We start from the raw sequence: 23,105 nt of genomic DNA on the forward strand, positions 1-23,105 counted from the left end.
ATTTGCCTTACCTTATAGTATTTTGTAGGATTGACCAGCTGTTTTTTCTATATGTGTACAATATTTAGTTGTCCCTTCCAACCCCTACCATTCTGTGATCTGGAGTCAGAGTTAATTCTCATGCATAATTTTCTCTTTCAAATACCTTTAAATACCTTCCTCTTAGATGTCACTCCGTTTTTGGGTGCAGTATGTTGAATGTATTTACTAGGAAGAGTTTAGCGAAACCACTTTTTCTTTAAATGGCATAACAGGTTGCAGTAAGAATTCAAGGGACTTGTCACCTGCAGATACGTGAGGAACAAGTATAGGGTCTGTTTGCCAGGTGAAATCACACAGAATATACCAAGTGCCACAGGGTTACTTTTCCTCCTTACTGCTGTATGGTTGTATCCTTATAACCATGGTGAGCAGGTGAGGTTCTCTCATACAGCACATTTTAACCTCATAAATAATAGATATAAATCTGTTTTGGGGTGGTAGCAAGGGAATACTTTTTTTAAGTGGACAAAATGCTTTAGAACCAGATCCTACAGGGATGAAGATACCTCAAATATCTTACAAGTTGTTCTGTTATGAAGAGCAGGCTTTTTGCTTTAATTAATTCCATGGACTGTGCACATTCATGGTGTACCAACACAATGCAAATAACAGCAGTGTACTACACGGTTAAGGGGCAGGAGGACAACGTAGCCCTGCATTTCCAGCCTCCTGTGTCTTCTGCCCACGTATTTCGATGCAGTTGTTAAACATATTTCATCATCCATATTCCCTTATTGTACTTAACCTGGGGTCACTGTAATGTTTTTGAGTTTTAATGCTTCCAGATTTATTAAAGGGTTACTGATAAATTCTTTTAATCCAATGTGACTTATTGATTCATGTATTTGAAAGATCTTTAATATCCTCTTTGTATGTTTGATATCTTAAGTGTTGTAAAAAGGCAGAAATTGGTAATTGTTGGTAACAAGATCTCTGGGCCTTAGAACTGCATGTCATTCATTTAAAGAGGATTAGGGGAGGCATGAGCTCACAGACCAGGAGACAGTATGGAACAAAACCACAAATATGATTATGAATAGTACACACAATAGGTGGTTTAAGCATGTCTGTTGTAACAACAGGAATGGGGTAATCACATATACCACCCTGGGAGAGGGCAGTTATCTTGTGAAAGAACCCTTTGGTTCAGATGCAGAGGAAAGGCAGTGATCAAATGCCTCCTGAATTACAGATGTTTACTTTCATCGGTTTTATTTGATTAGAGTAACAATGGAAGAATGGTGTGCTAAACTGAAAAAGCATTTTGTGTAGGAAGGAAAAACTTGCTGCTACTGAATAGCCAGTTAATTCTTACCCAAACTAAAACTATGCATCTCCCCTTCACTAACTGAGTCACTACGGAATTACACTAAAGCCAGTAAAAGGATGAAGGAATTCTACATATACAAAAGCAAAACTTGTCTAGGCACATAGCATTTAGACTTCAAAATGATGAACCAATTACTTCATTAAGTGACCATCCAGGAAATGCAAGTAGCTAATAAAAGGAAGACAACACAAACTTGGGAGAGCAGAGAGAACTTGGGCTTCTTCCTAGTTCTTTTATTATTATTATTATTCCCCCCCCCCGCCCCCAGTTCTAACATCTTTTCATGTTTTTCCATCAAAAAAATGTTCAGACTCTTTCTGTACTCCTGGATAACTCATTTGGTTGTATGTTTAGCTATATCCCCAGAGAAACATGCAAAAGCTGACAGATAGCCATCTTTTAATGCATGATCCAGGTAGTGCTACATATAATGTGAGTGTACTTTGCACTTTCTGAATGTGATTGAATGTCACAATACAGCTTATACTCAGCTTATCTGGAAAAAACTGGCATTACCAGCTATAGCAGATTCTGTGTGAAGAAATTACCCCAAAGAGAAGGATTTGTGCAATCATTCTGCAGTCTTGGTGTATTATTTTTTTTGGTGTCAAGATATCAGTGCTAAAGAATGCTCAGATACGATCTGTGTGCCTGCAGGTTTAAGAACATGAAACGTGGTTATGGAGAGAAAAGCTTTATTGCTCTTGCAGTACAATTGGGTAAATTTGTGACCTAGTCGGGAATAAGAAGGGGCAAGACACTTTTTATCACTCTTTGGGTGCACAGAATTGCATTACAGGATGGTATTATGCCCACATGTGATTACTACCAGACGTGCATTTTTTTGGGATCAAGAATTTGCAATAAACCCAGCATGAGTTCATGTGAGTTTTTGTGGCATTCATCCAGAATGGTTTCCTAGTGAACACGGTGCCAGATATTTAAAGCAATAAGGATATCTGCCTGATAAGTTATTTTTCTCTCTGGAATTTAATGTTTGGATCCTTCTGTCGGGCTGAGTGTTCTCCCATTGCATTCCAAATGTAGCTAATGATCTTGCAATACTTTAGACAGAAAGTGGAAGTGAACACATGAAGTGCCAAAAGAAACTATGAAAGAAGTCTAGATGTAGCTCAGTAATAATTCAAGGCTGATGACATTACCAGAGGTGATGAGTTTCACACACACACACACGGTTAGAGGAGATGTATTATTTCATAAAATGGAGACCTGCAAAATCAATAGGAACAACTGTGGGGTGGAGGGCTGGGAGTAGGTATGGCATCCTCGTTGAATTTAATAAGCCAACATTGCCTGATGGTTTTGTTATTAGAGCTCTGTGTTCTCAAAGCCATCTCAGCATTAATGTGCAGTAACTCAGCTACTGAGAACTCTGCATGAATCTATTGTACTTCATATGTTTGGGAATATGGAACATGGATCTCCTTTCATTCCTGTCAAAGCTTTGCTAAGATACTGACACCAAATGATTTCTCATCATTGTAAACACATGCCATATTGGTTCTTATAGATTGACATGCAAATCTTTGACAGCAGAAATCCAGGCCATGTCCATCACTGGCTGGCAGCGTGACAGTCACTCTTCTTTTTGCCATGATTAAATTATAATGCCATTAAGGGTTCATAGTAACATTGACAAGACAGCTAAGGAGCTGCAGTGGAGCTCGTAGCTCTGACACTGGAAGGAAAGGATGCAGACAGCACTAGTGACTGATAGAGTCCCTGTTTGAGCCTGTCAGACAGGATACCCAGACTAGTAAACATGAAGCAGTCCCTGCTCATTTTCTGGGGCCTCCATGGGATGCTTATCTTTCATGCACTCATGCCACCTGTCACATTATTTAATGTCTGGGCACATTTTCTATACTAATTTTCAAACACATGCTACTGCTAACAAAATATTTTTGCCTAAGACTCAGTGGTGTGTTTCCAGCTTTTTACCTACTCCTCTGATTTCATATTGATGTCTGTTTATCTTCTTGAAGCAGCACCTGATAAGTGTCATACCATTTATTTAAGTGGTAAGTCATACCACTTATTTAGTTTCTAGGCTGTTGATACCTTGGCTCTGCATTGTTTTAGGATCTATAATAGACTGCTTAGAGTTGGAAGGGACCTTCTGTATATCTTTTTTTAATGAGATGTGTGTACATACACTATGTAAATATACACACATGCATAAGGATATTGGGGGGGGTACATATGACTTTCATTACATAAGAATTTAGACCATTCAAAACTGACCACTCCAAGCTGCAGAGCTGTTACAGAAATTTCTAGTTTAATCTGCAGCTTTCAGTGCCTTTTTTTTTTTTGGCAATTGCTTTGCTTGTTTTAAAGATTATAGATAAAACAGGAACATTTTACACAATGCTGAAAGATGAGTGAGAGGTGGTTCATTTAAATTAAATGACTATGTGTCTTAAGCCTTACATGTCATTTCAGATATATGACTGGGTTGACTTCTGGATGTTAATAAATGTTTAGAAATAACACACCCAGAGAAAAGTATCAGGATGTGGTGGGAGGCTGTAATAGATCTTTACTAGTGCTTCGTTCCAGGAAAAATGACCTGGAATCTCGAGAAACTATTTATACAGATTGTGGTGACAAGTATGTTTGTGATGGCTCTAGAAATATTTGGAGTATTTTATTAATGAAAAGTTAAATAGATTAAAAGCTTGTAGAAACTGTAAGAATAACAAGTAGCTGACCCATTTCTTTTTATACATTTACAGCTTGTTTGCTTGGCTTTATTTCTTTGCCTTTTTTTGTTAACAGCTTGCTCTGAAGCAACAGAATTCTATTTTTGTGTTACCTTGTTTGTCATTGTACATACAGCACAGCAATAAATTCTTGTATTTTCTTTTATTTACTCCTGAAGCTTTTTGGGAAAGACTAAAACAAAGTGTATAATGTTATGGCATCCTCTGTTGATGCCTCCCTTGCAAGCAGCTGTACAAGTGAGATCAGAGGTGAGTTAACATAGGTGATGAAGGAGTCTCATACCTAGTGCTAATGCATTTTTATAATATGAACTTTAATATGAAGTGATATTCTCTTTTATGTGGATATATTCACAACATTTCTTTTTTTAAATGGAAGTGCAGTGTGATTAGCTGTTGTAGCAGCCAATAGCCACTAGAGTCCTTCAGGAAAGCTTTCAATGGCTTTCAGGGGTACTTTAGTTTCAGTACAGCAGAATGGGTATCAAGAATACTGTTTTGTTTTGGAGATCTTGGAACATTTAAGTTTTGCAACCTCTCTGAGATTCCTAAAGCATTATTAAGACCCTCTAAATAGATAATCAATTGAGACTTATGATGGATGCATGTGTTTCTTCTCCTGGTGGCACACAGCAGTTCATCTGGAGAGATAAGTGTCTGTCTCTGGTGATTGGAGGCTTCTGTCTGCTCATCAGAACATGAATCAGTTTTGTTCAGCATAAAAATGAAAGTTTATTCATAGTGCATATTTCCCTCAGCAAGCTGGTAACAAAGCTTCTGAATGAATCAAATTGCTTGTAACATTGTGCACAGATAAGGAGGCTGGAGATTTAGAAATACTCACAGTTACTAATACTACTTAAATATTAAATAAAGACCAGATTGAAATATTCTTGCTGCAAATATTGAATGTTGTATCCTTAATTGACTTATATTCCATACTCTTCAAAACTTTCATACATTTATTTTCCTCGCAGTCTATTATGAATTGCTCAAGCAGCCCTTAGAATTTCTCACTAGTTTTCAGTAATGGTGAGACAATAGACTTCGCTAGCAAGGTAACGAGGGAGGTATCATCTTAAGGGTTAAGAACGGTACATAACTTCAGAGGTAAGCTCTAGCCTTGGCTTGCTGCTGAAGAAACAACCACTCTTCGTTTGGCTGCAGGTGGCAGCAGAACACTGGTGTTATTTTCACTCAGACCAGCTGTCTAAATGAACTGCTATGAGGATGTTCATGTAGAAGTTGATAACGATGTTGAAAGTTGTATGTGTTACAGAGCATTGGATCTGACGAAATGCTAAGGTTTTTGTCTTGGACCCTGGAGACATACATTTCTTAGCTTATTTGTAGGTCAAGCTGAAATGCTGTGTATAAAGCCAGAGCAGGGAATGTTAAGAATTAATGATATTAGTGCTATAACTTTAAATCTAAGCAAGTAATTTGCCTGATCTATTTACACAGAGTCCTGTAGGGTTGTGTTAAATGGACAAAATATTTGTAAGCAGCACTGAAATACAAAATACAACCCACTTGTGAGCGTTTTAATTTATCCATTAGCTTTTGTGTCATAAAAGTGAAATAGGGACAAATTGTAAAACCATATGATTAGGAAGAGTAAGGGCAGTGGTGTGACTTTTCCTTGGAGAAATACAAAGAGACTGTTTGAAGAGCACGTTGTCTAGTTCATATGTTCAGAAAATGGTTTGACTAACAGAGGAGTGTTACTGCTGGCTTTTATATGTCCCTCAAAGCAAGAATAAGAATCAGACATACTGGAATGCTTGTGCTGTCTAGTGCTTTTTGCCTTATGTTCTCTGATGAGTACATTTGCACATGTCTTACTATTAACTTGGCGTGACCTGGGCATGTGAATTATTGTAAAGGACAGAATCTCTCAGGTATGGAGAACAGACCACTCTTTGGGGAGCAGGAATCACGAGGATCCTAAAATTACATTTCAGAAGCTGTTCAGTCTAGCAAGGCATGAGAAGTCTGAGACACAAGTCTGTAATTTCAGATAATTTTATTACTTCTCCTTAATACTACAGCTCTTCCTAATGCAAAGGTGGGGAAAGAAGTGCAGTTGAGGACAATGGAGTCGAAAGTCAGAAAACTGATTGTGTTTGCACTCTCTCCACTTTTTCATATTCTTCTCAGTCATCATTCACAGGATTTGAACTATGGGAGTTCAAAGCAAACTTTGAATATATTCTTTAGAACAAGTAAGCAATTCACAGCTTTCATGGACTGTTTCAGATGTTTGTTTTCATCTGCCTTAGTCATACATCACACTGCTCTGTTATTGTCAGCAATGCATTGAACAGAAAGAATACCTCAGCTTAACAATGCCTTGAGCATTGCAAGGGCTTTTGCAAATATGATAAAGGTTTTGTCCAGAATTTAGTTATATCAATGTGCTAAAGTAATGATACATAATATTGAAGAGCTTCCATTTTTAGGTTACACCCAGTGTCACAAAAGTTATTGTGTTTTTTTGAAGATGCTTTCATTTGATCACTAGTTATACTGAACTTTTCACAAGTTTTATGAATAGCAAGTTACTAATAACAGAGACTTCAGATAAGCACACCCAAACAACAGGTAAAAGCACAGAACAAATCAACAGGCAAATGCAGATATGAAAGGGCACTACTGAAATAACCTTTTCAAATTATATTTTCAATGGTGTCATAGCAAGAAACTTCAAGCTCTTATTTCCCAAGTAAACATTAACTGGAGAATAATGTTTCAGCAGGTGTGCTTATATTGCTATTCAAAGTGGAAACCACTCAACACTGCACAATACTTAGCCCTTTCAACATGCCACAAAACAGTTTCTTTCCCAGCTTTCTGTTGGAATATGTTCTTGGAAGGAAGGTAAAATAGGCACGTTAACCCACGGTGCTAAACTTGTATGCTTTCATCTTTTCTTTAACTGTATTTAAATATGAGAGATTTGTGTCTATTCCAATACTTTTACAAATAAAGATACTGGGTATGCATTCACCTCTATTCTAAAACATTTTAAAGTTTCCTTTCTTTCTTTTTCTTTAAGTTTTTTTTTGTTGTAAGGGAGGAGAGCAGGGGTTTAACTCTTGCACAGTGATGTCAGCTATAGCAGTCTTGCTTATATACCTAGGTGATTATTCTCCAGCCATCAAACTAGTAATAAAAATACCTGGTTAATGTACACAACTTTCTTTTTAAGGCAGAATATTTTTGCAAGGAAATAGTTCTCTTTGACTCTAATTAGGAGTAGTTCTTAGGATCAAAACCAAATTTACTTTTGGAGATGTAGTTTGCATATTCCCTGTGCTGTTTTACACGTAGGCTTATATCTAAAGACATACCAATTCACAGGGGGATAGAACTTGTACCAGGGTGTGAGGGAGCACGAGTCTTTGACAAGGAGAAAGGCAAGCATCAACCTTCAAAAGCTTGAGATGAATAAATTTCTACTTTTAATTGAATTGTGTAGGTTCCAACCTCTTCTCACCTTTGATTTGCTTGGTGTGAAGCTATTAAGTTGTTAAATCTTTAAGTTCTCAAGTTCTTTAAGTTCAAAACCTTGTCATGTCTTTATAAATGTGTTATGGTTTTTGTAATACCATTGCTACCCTCTTTTGTTCTTCAGACACATTGGAGATCAAGTAATTGCAAAAGAATGGATATTTAGCTTCACTGCAAAAAGAACAGTCCCACTTTCTCTTTTAGTTTCTGTAAATATTTGTCTTAATGTGTTGAGATTACTCTGTTTTCTCTCACAATAACAATTTATATTATATTTGGGTTTATAACATTTTTGGAAGTGAGACAGAAAAACGTTATTTTAAGTATCAAACACAGAAGCTATAAACTTAACCTTTCAGATCAATGTTTTCAGTGAAAAATCTAACATTTTTTTTCCTAATAGAAGCTCAGACAAGTCTATAAACCTTTTATAACTTAATGAATGTTTCACACCAGATGCTGATTCCCTTGGTAAGCCAATCTATCGTTAGTGAGACACAATCTTTTCTCGTGATTTAAGTTTGCTGAAAACAGATTGAGACTTTCCAGACTTGAGAGTGGTCACATTTTTCATAGCTTAACTGTAAATCATCTTTCACTTAGAAGATTTAGAGACAGACTGAGGAGCTAAATCTTTTAGTTTGCCTTCCTAACTAGTAGAAGCCATTAGATGAGCCTCATTATGGTGTTTCCTAAAGGATTAGATAAAACAGTTTGGTAACGTTCAAAGTAGGACAAATACCATTACAAGTATAACAACTTTATCCTTCTAATGATTTAGATGTAGAATTAGGTGTGATTACAAGACACTTGGAAATTGCTTGGATTGGCAGAGTTGATAATCAAAACCTTTCTGCTATGAAATGAATAGTAATAAATGATACTACCATTAATCAGCTGTAGAATTTTGAAGCTGTGAATTGATGTACTTTAATTCTGATACCAGTCAACAGCCAAAAGTGTGGTCCAACAGCCAAAAAGTGTCAGAGCTGGAGCTTGCAAGGCTGCACTCGTGAATAGTCCTGTAGATGCCAATGAGCCTGCTCACATACTAAAGGCTTGGAGAAAATGACCTTTACTTTAGAATTTGTTTTATGACAATTGGCTGCTTAAATATTTGCTGAATGTGATATAGAAGCAAAGACCAGGACCTTTGATAGCAATTGAATTCCTATTTTGTACTGAAGCTGTGATAGTAAGGAGAACAGGGAATCATTGGCAATTCAGAACCTGTGAGCTTTTTTCTCTCTTGAATGCATTTCAGTTGAGATTTTGATTCCTTTCCTTCTCTTTGAAATACTGGTATGAGTGATGTTGGGCATCTTTGTTGCTTCTTTAGGTTTAGGTTTTTGTTTTATTTGTTATTTAAATGGTGGAGTACTCCCCACTGAAAATGCTGTTTATTTGTACACATTTTGATTATGTCTGCTTTTAATACTTTGTATTTATAGCAGTACTAAACCAATTCAATGCAGGCTCTTGGTTAAAGAAATTAAAAATAAATATCATAGTTTTTGTACAAAGTAGGAAGACATTTGTAACAACTGTAGATGTTGTATTAATCCTAAAGCAGAACCAAGAGTAAACCTTGTTCTTCTTTCCCTTTTGAAAGAAAAGAGAACTTAATTGTCATATATTTTACATGACAATTGTCATTGTCATCTAAAACAAAGCTGAAAGTCAGGTGTAATGAGACACTGCTCACTGACCTTCTTTAAACATAATTCTTTGTAAATTAAATCCATAAGTGAGAAGTACACCTTTGTCATTTTCCATTCAAACTGTTTTATGCATCTCTTTTTTTGTACTGACACAAAGAACAAGCAATGACCACTTCACACTAGCGTTAGCTCGACCCAGAAAAGGGGTGTTAGTGAGCTAGCCTTGTCAGTCTGGTATCTTCCTTCAACATCAGAGTTCTATTCCTTTTAGATAACAAGACCTGTCCTTTTAGTTTAAATTGTTATCTAGTGACTTTCTACCTGGATGTATTGTTTAAAACAAGAATGCTGCTTTGTCTGTGCCATAGAGTAAGATCTGACTGCAATAAACTCTAAACAGTCGAAGGAAAAGACTCTGGGAATATGATTTAATGTTCCAGCTATAAGTTCTTTTGCTGGAAAATAGCAGCTAAAAGATAATTCTCCCATGCATGCTTCTGGATTTCCCCCCTGTAAAATGGTAGTGTAATTTATTTGAAAGCTGCTTTTGTTTTATTTTGGATGGTAGAGAGAAGCTCTCAGTATTATGAGCTTTGTCTGATTAAGTGCGCAAAATGACAAACAAGGTTGTCCTGTGCTCATCTTCTTCCTTCTTTAGGCAGATAATCACCTTTAGAAGCCTGGATCCTATTCAGCTACTCTGTCAGTCAGCAATACCAAGACCCTAGTAAGCCGCATTTATCAAACTAAACACTTGATCTGTATCGGCACATCAGCTGGTGGCGAGGCCTAAGACACAAGATGAAAGTTGCAATTAGGATTTAGGAGGACATTTTATTATCTGAGATTTGAAATAGGTTTTCTTAGTTAATCCAAACATCTTTCCACTCAGATATGTTGACAGAGCCCTTCTGTACATGTACTTACTTCAGCTTAAGTGGGAACTGCAATGGATGTTGCCAAGATTTAATACCTCTAAAAGGAGAATACTTGTCAAGGGCAGGACATGGAGGTGGAGCTGAACACTGCCTGCACGCTCTGTTTGTGCCATCTTTCTTCAAATGGCATTCAAAAGCCAAACAGCAAATTCTGGGTCAAAAAATGTACTGTTCAGCTTTTCCTGAAAAAGAAAAACAGTTTCTTAATAAAGGACAGTTAGTATCTTAAACCAAATTAGAATATACCCCAGCAGCTTTCATAGGTCTGTAGCACATGCAAGTCCACAGACTGTGTATGAATCTGTATTCACAATGCTCAGATATTACAGAGATGGTGGCTTTCCAAAAGCCTAAAGGGTAGAATAAAAAGCTTGCCTCTTTCATGCTCCCTGAAAGCGACTCCTTACTTTAGTTAGTAGACTTTTTTTTTTCCTTATTGACATTTGTAACCCTAATTTAGATACTTCACAGGAACTGGTGTTTGTATCTAGTGATGTTCAGTCACTGGCTGGGGCACAGGGAGTATTCTCATGCCCTGTGGTATCAGAGACAGCCTCACTGGACTGTTGCCATTATCTCCAGCTTCTGTGTGTTACATGTTTTGATTTGGCTTTGTCCTAGAAGATGGAGACTATTTCTAGATAGAGGGAACTCTGTGAAGATTTTAGCTTCAGTTCAATTTATCAGTGTACAACTCACCAGACTTTGTCTAACATATCTTTGATCCTTTGATGGTCCTCCAATATTATCTGTGAGGTTTTTTTACTCTGTTCTGTTTGAAGTGGTGAAAGGAAAATCTCTAGGTTTCCTTGTCAGTGTACAAATTTAAACAGGTGAGTTGAAATACTGGCTACTTATATTTTCATGGCAGTCTCTAACTCTGTAAGTTAGAGATAGCTGAAAGATACTCTCTTAGAAAAGTACTGAAGTTGTTGCACTAAATGAAGCATTTTTTCAAAGTTGGATGTCACTGTAAGCCAAAGTAATTTCTAAAAGTAGGGCAAAATTATTCACTGTCGCTGTTGAGCAAGTATTCTGAAGGTGCAGCTGCACAGTGCCCTGCCTGAACAGCAGAGGTCCTCAAGGCATAGCTGTTCATGCTCGAGAGGAAATTGTGCAGCAATTACATTCCCTTAGTCATTTTAGAAAACAATTTTCCTTGAGGATTTTGTCGTGCCTTTAAAGTAAATGATCATGTTGTTTTCCATCACTAGTTTTATTATGATTGCAAAATATTGTCTGTTATTACTTATTTTGCAGTGCTGCCGTAATATCTTAGAAAAACACTTGGAGGGTTTGAGTACTTCTGCATCAAGCTTTTTGTCTAGAAGCATAACTTTTTAATTGTTTAATTGTTATTGTTAGAAAACATACAAGCATCTGAAATGTTATGGGAAAATGTAACTCTGGGATCCAGAAATTATCAGCTCGTGTTCATATAACTGGTTTTTACCTCTTTGCAGAGTTAATAATTTGAAGTACTTGAATGTGTACAGCAAGTAAAGAGTTGGCATGGTCTGTTGAGTTTATGGGCTTGGACAAAACTTAGATATTTATGCACTTATACAGGTAACGTTATTACCAGCCTCTGATTCATAGTTTTATAGAAGTATCTTACCACAGGCAATGCCATGGACATAAAATGATAGCTATTGAGAGGACTTTTTTATTCTATGTAGTTTACTGGCTGAGCACCTTAACTGGCTCTGTCTGGCCTGAAAACCCTTCCAACTTTGTCTCTGGTAACCTGGACAGCTAAGCTTGCAATAGGAAGCAAGAATATAAGTAAATGTAGCTGCAGTTTATTTAAAAATATTTTCCATCATTAACACATTTTTAATGGCAGGAAACACTCACATTTTGGCTTCGTGATTGACTATGAGAATAGGTTTTGTGCTAGAATAGCTGCTAGCTTTGTGTCTCTGCTCACAATTGCTTCCACATTGTCACACTGCTTACCCAAGCTACTAGTATTAACTTGCTTGGTGATTCACAGGTTTTCAGAAGGCCAAAAGAAAAAAAAAAACAAGGCATTTTACTTCAATTTGGTTCACTACTGTCTTTAACCTGTCGCCTTTTCTGGACAATCTCATGATAGTGCCCTTTTGTAAAAGCTCTCTGAATGATGGATTAAGATCTGTCTTGGATTTTACATGGATTAAGTTTTAAATTAACATAAAAGAATAACAATGTGTATCAATTTGATCAAAGAAAAAGTGTCACTAATTATTTAAACAGGACACTTACTACAGAGGTTTAAAGGCAAAGAAGCGGATTTCCCTTGCATGTGGATCAAATCAGAAGTATCCCATAATTGACTCTTTACAAGACCTTGCTGCAGCGTAATGGACTAGATATTAAAGCCTTAAGTATTTAAAGCTAGTTTCCGTCTTTCTCTAAATGGAGGTCTACCACTAAGAGCTATTTTACAAGTCTGACACATTAGCTACATCACTGTGAAATACACTGGGCTCTGGCTTCTCTGGTCCGGAATTTCAAGAGCTTTCAATAGTTAAATGGTGTGAAATGGGTAGCATTGAACCTGTGAGAAGGAATGAGCATCCTAAAAATAAATTCCAGATGGGGATGTCTGTTGGAAGGGAACAGAAATAGTGGATGCTCCTTTTTTTATAAGCATTCAATTAATTTTATCTTTGCCACCTATTTTTATTTTTGTTGGTGCTTCCTGGCAAGACTCATTCTCTGATAACAGCTCTCAAAGCATATCAGCCTTTTTTTTGTTTCTAGGTTCTGAAGATGTCTTCTGCATTTACTTCTGTTTAAAAACTGGATCAGGTGAATGCTGTTACACATAAACCACTGGTTTGTACCTGAAGGAATATTGTATTTTCTCATCTGAGGGGCACACACCAGTTTTCTTTTGGAGGAGACCTAGTAAATTCATTCCATAAAGACACTACCATCTTCTTATCTTTGTTTTCAAAAAGACACATTTGCACAAGGAGTATTTCATGATTTGGTGCAGGGCCACCAAAGATGATCAGGCAACTGGAGCATCTTATGAGGAAAGGCTGTGGGATCTGGGGCTGTTCAGCCTGGAGAAGAGGAGAGTAAGGGGGCACCTCATTATACTTAAGTATTTAAGAGGTGTATGTCAAGAGGATGAGGCAACCCTTTTTTCTGTAGTGTCTAGTGATAGGGCTAGGGGTAATGGACAAAAGCTGGAACACAAAAAGTTCCACCTAAGGAAAAACTTCATTCCTATAAGAGTGACAGAGCCCTGGCACAGGCTGCCCAGGGAGGGTGTGGAGACTCCTTCTCTGGAGGTTTTCAAAATGTTCCTGGACGCCTTCCTGAGTGACCTGATCAAGAGGAAAGTGTTTTAGCAGGGGGATTGGACTGGATGATCTTTAGAGGTCTCTTCCAGCCCCTACCATTCTATGACTCTATGATTCGATGACTTACACTGTTAAAATATTAGAGAAGTTATGCCTAAGGCAACTAGAAGTAGTATAGTTTATCCAGTCTTAGAAAACCAATCACAAATAAGACAGAGAAATGTGAAAATGTTGCATCCTTGCAACATCCTTGTCTCTAAATTGGAGACAGGTGGATTTGACAGATGAACCATGCTGGATAAGAAACTGGCTGGATGATTGCACTCAGTTGTGGTCAATGGCTTGATGTGCAAGTGAGATCACTGACAAGTGGCATTCCTCAGGGCTTGCTAATGGCATCAGTGCTGTTTCAGATCTTTGTTGGTGCTATGGGCAGTGGGATAGAGTGCAGGAAGTTTGCTGACAACAAGCTGTGTAGTGTGGCTGACATGCTGGAGGGAAGGGATATCATCCAGAGGGACTTTGACAGGCTTCAGAGGTGGGTCTGTGTGAACTTCACAAAGCTCAACAAGGCCAAGTGCAACGTTTTGCATGTAGGTTGGGGAAATCCCAAGTATAAATACAGGCTGGGCAAAAAATCGATTGAGAGTAGCCCTGGGAAGAACAACTTGGGGTTGTTGATTGCCAGCCTGAGTAGGTGGTTTATCCTGGAGAATGCTACAGGGAGATCTTAGAGCAGCCTTCCAATACCTAAAGGGGCCATTAAGAATGCCAGAGAGGGACTTTTTACAAGGGCATGTAGTGATATGACAAGGGTTTATGGCTTCAAGCTGAAAGAAGGTAAATTTAGATTAGTTGTAAGGAAGAAATTCTTAATTTTGAGAGTGGTGAGGCACTCAGGTTTCCCAGAGAGGCTGTGTCTGCCTCATATTTGGAAGTGTTCAAGGCCAGGCTGGATGGGGCTTTCAGCAACCTGGCCTAGTGGAAGGTGTTCCAGCCTGTGGCAAAGGGGTTGGAACAAGATGGTCTCTTCCAGTCCAAACCCTTTTATGATCCTATACTACATAGACTTCTAGGATAACATTACCTGGCAAGCAAAAGAATCCTTACATGATCCAGAATTTACTTTTAGCCAATGTCTGTCATCTAACATCAAGTACAACTCAAATTAGGCTGAAACCAACTTGAGATCAGTGTAGGAAAGAGCCTTGTGAAGAAAGAAATGTTGTCCTCTAGGTCCACTTAAAAATTCTGAAATATGTGGAAAAAATTGAGTGTCTTAACTTCAACTTGTTAACATCTGTGACTTCAAACCAGACATCATACTGAATGAATTGTCTTTGTTGAGTTTCCTCAAAGTAACATTGTAAATATTAAAGCCAGAAATTATACTTTAAAATGAGATTGGACATGGACTAAGATTACTCTGAAAGATGATTATTTCATACACAAAGATCAAAGTATGCTGCTTAACAGTTTCAAAGGAGAAATGCTTTGTAAAAGTTAGAAATTTGGCTTGTGGATTTAACTGTTCTTTTCTGTGGAGGTGAGGACAGAGAGCCAAGTTTTCAAATACTTATTTTAACAATTATTGCTCGGCTTGTCATCTTCTCTGAGGAAAGGACCTCCCATCTTTTGGTTATGCCATATGTTCATTGTGGGAATGTTGGGTTTTTTTCCTTTAGCTACAGTCAAAGTTTGAGCAGTTAATAACAAGTAGCTTAACAAAACCTCATTTTTTAGTGTTTGGCAGGTCGACATTGTCAGCCCAGCGGCTCCTGCTGGGGTTGGGGGAATATTCACAGTCACACCTCTGACAGTGAGGGACACAACCCATCTTTTTGTAGTCTAGGCAAGATCTAAGAAACATATTTATCTGAGTGATTTTAGGATTTCTTCTGCTCCATACAGACTTGACTATATGTGACAGATTTGCAGAGGCTGGGTCAGTTGTCTGCCTCTGTGCAAAGACCATCTGAACAGGGTTTGCACAATGGTGTAGGGTGGCCATGCTGGGGAGTGCTGACAAAGCAGACCTCCAAAATTCCTTCTGCAGACCTGGAGCTGCAGCAGCTCCATAACAGCTGCACTCCTCTTGCTTGGGTTTGCATTCATAATTATGGCTTGAATCCCTCCATTTTCCCCTGATGATTTCAAAATGGAACCAAATGAAGTTCCTATGATACCTATTTTTTTCCAATGGCCTTCCAACTTTCCACATCCTGCTCCCATGCCATAGGGGAAATATTCCAGCCCTTCTGCTGCTTGGACTTTAGGGGCCTGAGTTGTTAAACCTTTTACATCTCTATGGTGAGAGTGGCATGTCTTTAAATCTAATATTCTAATAGCTACTACTATTTAAGAAATATCTCTTGACTTAAATTATGTCAGGAGGAGATATTTAAACCTTCAAGGGTCTTGAGCATCATTGTACAAAAAATAGCAAAAGGTTTATTAGTTTTGATTGCTTCCAAGGAAAGTAAAACCAAGCAAACCTTTAACTCTCAACTTGGTTTTAAAATCTTACCAGTCTAATTTTTCGGTCATGAGATTTCTGCCTGAAGTGTTTTCCTTGGGCTATCTTTGATTTACACCAAAACAAATATTTTCAGAAATCCATTTTCCATTGATTTTCTTACCCAGAAAAGCAGCTAAGGAGCTAATAAAAGGAGGAAGGCTGATCCAAAGAAAGCAGTGTGGCTGTTGCAGATTTGCAGGGCTGGTCTGCAGAGCAACAAGAGCTGCTGTCAATCTCCTTCCTCCCCTCATTTGCAAGACACAGCTGGAGAAGACCTAGACATGTACCCATGCTGGAGGTCCATCCCAATAACATGCAAATAGAGATGAGACTAACACAGACATTAATTTGTATTTAAAATTATCAGAAGTAACCAACAAAGAACATGAGACACTAATCATAGAGAAAAGCCTGACCTCCACAAAAAGAAAAATAAACACTTGCCAAAGACTCTTTCCCCAGACACTTTGATCCTTTCCTTCAGCTCACCAGATTGCATTAGAAGTGATTTTCTGTTTTCAAAATGAATGTTAATTGTTAACTGTATATGTGGAGCACCCAAAGTAAATTGCACAAAGTGTATTATGGACCACTTGTTCAGAAAAGATGTGGAATGAAGACAGGAGGCAAGATCTCTGTTTCTGTTGATGACAGAAGTTTGCCTGAAAATAATCTCCACTACCAGAATATTAAAAGTGCCATCATCTGTCTTCTCTACAGAGACATAGACAAACCACTACCATAATTAGCTTAAATGCTGTGGACTAGATGTGTAGATACACAGACCTTAAAGATGTATCACCTAAGTAGAGCAGCAATGTGCTTGGTACCACGTTTTAGAACAGTATCTGCTGTAACTGGTAAAAGGGGTGGGTGCATTACCTTGCAGTGATCTAATCCCAGCTGAAGCCAGAGTGTTTGTCTCACATACCAGTTGTATTTCCAAAGAAAAATGCTAGAACACATAACCACTGAGGTGTTTCTTGTCTGACAGGCAGACTGCAGACAGTTTAGTCAACTATGTGTCCAGCATGGAGAGCACAAGCTTGTATAAGCATTGACTTTTATCTGAATTCACAGCCCTTCAAAAACTTCTAATTACATAATTGTTTGTGTGTCTAGATCTGTCTTTCTAAAGAATTGTTCATATGCTGTCCTTCCATCAGCTTACTTCTGATTCTTGTCTTGTATTCGACTTTCTGTTTTGGTCAATAATGTTCCAGTCCTACCTTAAATGGTTATGGCAGCATTATTCTTTTTCCAGGAAGTTCTGTGGAGAACCACAGAGGTTTTCACATCTGACACAAGCAGCCTGCTTGTGATTGGAAGCAAAACGACGCCTTTTTTAACCTTTGATTTAATTTCTAGGCATTCTAAAAATAGTCTTAGATTCTACCTAACTAAGCTAATGTAGATTTATGAATAATATCCCCAAGATGCAAATAAAATTTGCTTATGTCTGTTATACTCTCTTAAGGACTGCAGCCAGTTACTGTGCCTCAGGCTCTGCTTCCCTTGACCAAGCATACCCTTTAGAACACTACTTTAATCACGTTACATTTGCTAAGGGTGTTAATTGAAGATGTTGGAAATAAAGGTATGAATCCTGGTTCATAGTCACAGAAATTTTATTTCCTCTCCAGATAGATTATTTTTAAGCACTGTGTAATTTGGTTTTCATTTCCTTTTCATGATATTTAAAAGAAAAAGCTTTCTGTGTTGTTAATCTGTGCATTAAAAGTAGCAAAAGTTAATCTTATAGCATAGAAGGCTTGCATGCTACATGGAGAGTTTAATTCATCATCCTGTGTTTATGTGTGAGCTATTTAGATTTCATTCACTCTGAGTCACAATCTTTCTCTCCAATTTGTGTGTGAAGTATGAACTAAGTTCAAGATGTGTATTTGTGTGGGTATGCATGTCTCAACTGCTATTCTGACAATCAAAGATGGACTCATTTCTTTCTCAATTTTTCCTGAAGAATACAACTGCGAATCAAAATGTTTGACATAGGAAAAGTACCCCAAACCCCCTAACCCTGTTTGAAAATCTCAAATTGAATACATAACAGATCAGATCTAGAGCCAGTGCATACCATTGTCTTGAACATTGTCACTTTGAGTACTTCTAATGAAAAATGGCTCTGCCTTTTCACACCTCTCCCTCCCACTTTCCCGTGAGATATATAGACAGATATATAGATATATGCTTTAAATGACCTATTAATGGGAGGCTACCACTGTAGGTTCCAACATTCATGTGTGAATAAAACTTTCCCTTGTCATTTTTCAGATTACAGTTAGATCATACTGTGTTAGGTATTTGTATGAGATTTCAGCCTTGTGAAATTCTTCTTAGTCCTTTAGCATTATTGTCAAGGTTTTCATGTTACTATCACATTCACAGTGTGTCCATAATCTTTATGCCTGTATATACTGGTAAAGTATCCTAAATATTATTTCTCCAGCCGTGCATGGGCTGATCTGTAGCTCTGGTATCAACAAGATTCCAAAGATGGTTTTTGATTGTGTTTTAAAGTGAAAGCAAGGCCCATGTGTTGAGTCCTCTAGTTCTTCCTGACTGCAATACCATGTCACCCTGTGGGAAGTGCCCATCGAAAGGAACACTGCCAATGGAAAACTCATCTTTCATCTGATGGAAGCTACTCTCTGACTAGAGCCAAGTCTGTGCAAGAAGTTTCAGAACATTGCAGGCTTCAGTACTCTGTGAATTCCAGTGGTTGCTTTTCCCTGTGATCAGCTACAAAAAGGGTTTTGAAAGGCTCCAGAATGAATTGCAGAATACATCTGGACCCAGCTGCCCCAAAACCTGTGTGGCTGAAACAGGATGAGCTAAAGAAGGTGTCCTACCATCAAAATGGACTTGTTTAGGTGGACAGCTGACAGGTGAGTACCACAGCTGTCATACTTACTTGCCATAACCAGTATATTTCTGCTCTTAATATTAAAAGCGTGTCAGAATTTCCATTATAAACCACTTACTTTGTGGGTTTATAGCTTCGCCATAAAAATACACCTTGAGTTGAGCCTTGGCATACAGCCATTTGGCTTCTTCTAACACAATACTAATCCAGAACATCCAGACAGTGTTTTTAAGCACCAGTATCTGAAAAGTTGTTGCTTCTTTTTTTCTCAAGTAGCTTGTTTTCTGCAGGACTTGCAGAAATCAAAGATGTACAGATGTGATTTCAACAAGAATCTACAGTGTCTGGAAGGCCCTTTTTTGGAAGGACTGAGACCTGTGATAAGAAAGAAAAGTCTTGGGACATCTACAAAATTCTCAGGCCAGATGGGAAGGCTGGATTCAAGGCTGAATTGACAAGATCACTGTCTCGTCCAGTAATCTGACTGCATCAGCTGGAAAGCTTACCAAAAGACAGCAGAAAGCAGGAAAGCTTTGGAACTTGCTATCATGGATGAAGAGAGGTAAGCTAAATACTCATTTTGGAATGAATCAAATAATCTTGGGTCACATTTGAAGACCATAGTGCAACAAAATTATTGCCCATCAATGATAGCTGTGAGGCAAGAAATGAACAGGAAAGAAAAACTTGTCATTTGAAATTTAGATTCTCAGGGTATTTCAGATGTGCTCAAAAATATCAAACCCTCTACTTCTGAGCTATGGTCTGTTCAAATCACAGCCCCAGTGAATGACTGGAAAGATGGTCAGAAACTGGAGCTCCTAGCAGCCAAATCCTGTAACTCAAGTACTGTTTATAAAATTAATGATGAAAAGGGGCGATCCTAATCTGATCCCTGGCCTTACTGTACAATTAGGAAAAGTGATAATCTTGGTTTGTGAAACAAGGAAAATTGGCAGCTATGGAAAAAAAATAAAGGAAGTAGTTCAGTTAAATGTTAGATTTATGAAAAAAAATGGCCATAAAAGCTGTTCTGAGGCTAGCCAGGACAGAGCCTCAGAAACGTTAGGGAAAGTTCTTCAATCCCTTCAGGAAATGTGAAGACATGAAGCTGAAAGTGCTGAGCTCCAAAGGTATGAGGATGAAGCTTATAGCTTTTCTCTAGTTTTGATCAGGTTACTTTTTGAATGTATATTAGGATCTGTGAAATAAATGGAAAGTACCCTTTCTCAAAGTGAAATTATTGGACTAAGTGGACTGAAAAAGAATCAATTGGTGTCAAGTAGGGAGAGTGACTGCTGGCAAGTGTGAAGCATCCAAAAGGTGTGAAAATTGTTGTTGAAAATATATCCTGTTCTGAGCAAGAAATGTAATTAAAATGATGGATAAGCTATGGAAGGATTTGGATTTCATTATGGCTGATAGAATAATACATGCTGGAAGTATTAAATTAAATTAATGCAAATGAAATCTCTGGAAGTTTTCTTTAATCATGTGACCCAGATGAAGCATAGTATTCAGAGATCATTCACTTGCAGTGAGCAGATTTGCCTGGTACAGCAGCTACTTGTTGCAGTATCGTTTTACCCAGGTAAAGGTAGAGTTATGGAAGTCATATTTTAAGGGCTGTGCTCTTACAGAAACCTTAGCTGCTAGATCTGAAGGAAAGGTTCATTTTCTACTGCACTAAGAAATCTGAATTCTAAATGCTGCAGCCTGTTCCTGATTTCCTCACAGCGTGACACTGTAGGTAGGTGTACTTGCTCTAGCTTTGACCCAGCTGGCACACCTAACTGTGACTTTGACAGTTCAACAGCTCAGAGATCAAGACACATCAAAAATATCCACTAAGCACCCCCAGGTGCTCACACTGAGCTTGTGAGCCCCTACTGAATTGGGTGTTGCCATTGCAGTTGGTGTATGGGTTACAGGGATAAAGGCACCACAGCTGTGCCAGAATCACAGTCTCAATGTACTGGTTAGATCCTCTAAAAGTTTTTTTTTTCCAGTTAAAAATCAGTTCTCTGGATCCAATAAATATACATCCTGCAAACAGTGGTCTACCACAGACTGATTCTGAGGGAAACCAACCCATTACACCACACCTCGCTATTTAGCAAAAGCAAAGTGGTACGAAGTGCTACTGGGCATCAAGGAAACGAGCTGGGATGGGATAAGTGAGCTTTCAACAATTTTTAGACCTCACTCATAGTTCTGATTAAAGTCAACTGGTGGCCTGAGCAGATTCTGCAGAACCAAGTAACAGGAAAGGGGTGAGAGTCAGGGGGGAAACAGCTTTCAAAGCAGGACAAGACCTACTGCAATTTAAAACAGTGTCTTTTGGCTCAGCACCTACTGTGTTTCAGAGGATGGGGAGCAGGTATGGTACAGCATGCCTGGTTCAGATTACCTCTAGCTGATATCTTGGTATGAAGTAAAACATTTGAACAGGAACTGACGTATTTACAAATGGTCTGTAATATGTTCAAAGTCATCAACCTGAAATCAAATCCAAAGACAAGTGAATCATTGCAAGCAGAAGCAATTAATTATGGGTACATAGTCAGCCAGCAAATGGTTTTCACAGACAAAAAGAAAATGGAGGCAGGCCAATCCTGACCAGCTCTCCAGACAGTGGCAGGCAGGTAAAGATTTCTGGGGTTTGTTTTAATAATCAGCGTTACTCCTATTTCATGCAGTTTATTTGTGACTTTGTTGATATTGTAAAACCCCTGCATGTGTCTGGTGAGAAGTAACCATTTCAGTGGCCAGCATAGTGTGATTTTGGTTTTTAAGAATCTCTTGTAAGTGCTCCCATCTTGGCCTCCCCATGTTTCAAACACCTTTCAGGCTGGACACAGATGCAAGCGCTTACGGTCTGAGGGCAGCATTGACAGAGGAAATCAAAGGACTTGAGAGGATGGTGGCTTATTACAACAAAAAGTTTATGTTCTCAGGAGAGAAATTAATATTCTGCTCAAAGACCATCTGACAATGGTTAAATCTATAGAGCACTTTCACTGCCATTCCTTTGGAAAAGGATATACGGTTTGCACAACTCCCCGGCGGGCTGCGGGGACTCTGGCGGGTGCGTTGCCTCCTGGTTGTGGAAGGGAGGGCTGTTGTGCTTCCATACTGTGAAAGAGATTTGAGCACAGGTTTGTCTGGAAAGCAACACGCTGCCCTACCCCAGGTTATGAGGAACAGGTCACCTGGGGGAACCCTGATAGTAGCCCAATGGTTGGCTGTCAAAATGGGTCTCCTGAAAGTCTGTGTTCCTTTGGGACAGAGAGTTGGAGTGGTGGCCTAAAATATCCCATGAGAGGATTCCTACTATGCACAGATTTATGGAGGGGGTTTTTTTTGTAAACAAGCTTAATTCCAACCCCTACCATTCTATGATTCTGTGATAATTGTATTGAGCCAACACATGGCTCTGTTGTCCCTTAGTTTCTCCTGAAATAAGTCCACTGCAATAGATTGAAATTGATTGATTTGCTAGTGTTCAAGGAGGCATGTTGCTGTTACATTCTCCATCTCTACTGTTAGATGAAGCAAAGTAAATCTGTACCTTGGTGATGGAGTGATACAATACCATGTGGCTGAAACTTATGTGTTTTTATATCTGTCTACCTATAAAATATCATGATGATTTCTGGGGTCTATGCAAGTGAACCAAGTTATAGACTGATAACTTTCTTGATATATTTATATAGATTGGTACATTTCCTCACTAAGAAATGCTGAGAGCTTTTTGCTATAGCAAACAGAGATTCAGCTTTAAAGTTTTTACATCTAAAGCCTTGCTTTCCAAAATGTCTTGTTTTTCTGTAAGTGAACTGTCATGGACCTATCATGTTACATTTGTAATGTCTCATTGACATGTACAGCAGCAGACTGAGAATACCAGAGTTATAGATGCAAAGGGAAATATGTGCATGCTTTTAAACCCATTTCTGTCAAACACAGATATCTCAACTTCTGGATGTCACAGGCAGCTGAAAACTGAAAAGACAAAAGCCAGGAGAGTGGATACTTATGAATAATCAGATTTTAACACTTTTGTTGCGTTTTAAAGCTATTTGAAGCTTTCTTCAAGCAGTAGGAGGGATCAAACACTGGAAAATCTGTTGTGTAAAGATTTTCATCACTTTGCAAAACCTCTGTTGAATG

General features: G+C 38.3%; 1 protein-coding gene across 1 annotated transcript in view; it reads left to right on the top strand.

The window, feature by feature from the left end:
• The window catches only part of BRIP1 (BRCA1 interacting helicase 1), a 103,465-nt gene that overhangs the window by 79,274 nt on the left and 1,086 nt on the right, over window positions 1–23,105 (top strand). The window lies entirely within an intron of this gene.

The sequence above is a fragment of the Colius striatus genome, chromosome 20 (genome assembly GCF_028858725.1).
Source record: "Colius striatus isolate bColStr4 chromosome 20, bColStr4.1.hap1, whole genome shotgun sequence".
Taxonomy (NCBI): Eukaryota; Metazoa; Chordata; class Aves; order Coliiformes; family Coliidae; genus Colius; species Colius striatus.